Source organism: Aphanomyces astaci (assembly GCF_000520075.1).
Source record: "Aphanomyces astaci strain APO3 unplaced genomic scaffold supercont1.4, whole genome shotgun sequence".
NCBI classification, from domain to species: Eukaryota; Oomycota; class Saprolegniomycetes; order Saprolegniales; family Verrucalvaceae; genus Aphanomyces; species Aphanomyces astaci.
Genome location: NW_009798267.1, coordinates 157,334 through 158,853, shown reverse-complemented (window position 1 = coordinate 158,853; position 1,520 = coordinate 157,334).

Sequence of the window (1,520 nt, the reverse complement as noted above, 5' to 3'; positions counted from 1 at the left end):
GTCGCCCGACATGTTCCTCCGCACAAGGCTTCCTCTGACGACCAAGTAGTAACGACTCGAGTGGAAAAGAATCAGAGATGTAATAGATTTCCTCGATTTTTATTGGTCGCTTTTTAACATCCAGCTTTATTGTGGAAAACTCAGTAAACCTCCTTGTTTTGATTCTTTTTTGGCAGGCACCCTCGCGGCTGTCGACTACTGTGAAGAGCTTACGCGTACCGTACAGTACCGGTACCGTAATTTTTGGGAAGCTCTTCAGATCATTGAGGCCTCTAATTGGCTAGACAAGGTTTCAGATCGCGGCGATAAGTGGTACCATATCAGATAGGCATGCAATACCTATCCAATTTTAAATATCTACCCGTGGGTACTTGAAGTTAAAATAGCTGGCACCCAAAACAATGGTCATTTGATCTTGTAGTTTGTAAGAGAAATCACGTCGAACATATTTTAACCTCCCTGGGTCGAAATATGTAGCATGCAAATCAATTCAAGTACTGGGTTGTTATTGAGAAGGACAGTAATAGTACCTTTCTACCCGGTAGAAGATCGGATGCAGGTACCGGTACCAGTACTGTACTGTACATCGAATACGTAGTATACGGTGCACAGCGAATACCAGGATATAACAAATGCCGTCAGTTCTGCCAGGAGAAGATCAACAAGCGTGCAACATGAGAGCCTAGATTCTTATATCACGGCTTGTGAAAGACATGTTAACGTTGCAGTAATTCCATGTACCCTGTACAGTATGTACCTGTACGTTAGTGCGTGTAATTTCAATGGGTGTGTGTTTTACGGTATTTCGCCCGACGAAAGTGATTTGATATTTTGACTCTGTTCCCCGTCGTCGTCGTCGTTTAGTTTTGATGTCTCCAATTGGTTGAAAGTTGGCCAATCCGACATCATTTCTGTGACACTTCGAAGCAGGTTACAATTAAAATACAGAGTAGTACTCGATTTGCAAAATAATATTGATCATACAAATTGCTAGATATTTGAAGAGTACCACTTGGCAATTATTTCCGTCGTTATCTGCAATGTGCTTTGCACTTCTTTTGGCGTCTGCCTTACGTGCCTTAAGCCTTTGTCGACAATAGTGAGGATACTCCTCACTCAGCCCGTCCGGATACAGAGTGGCGTTACTTTAATCAAGTCAAGCCAAAATATCCTCACTCCACGGGAAAGCGGGTTGTGAGGATATTACAGTACTGAACTCATTCGATTTGATTGGCTGAGTTTTTCAATAAAAATACACCCGCACCCATTTCAAAAGTTCGCCATGATATCATCTGAGCTTCGTCTTGACATATACTTGGTGTTTAGCCGAGCGGTCAAGGTACCCGTCGTAGGACAAGTGTTAGATTACGCGTGAGTTCAAACCTCACTAAGTCATTTTTTTGCTACCAATATTTCAAAGGTGTGCACTGGAAATCGAAGTACATCGCCGGCTAAACTCGGTATTGGTCGGCTCATCAACGGCGAGCGAGCTAGTAGAGGAAGGTAGAGCTGTATAGAAG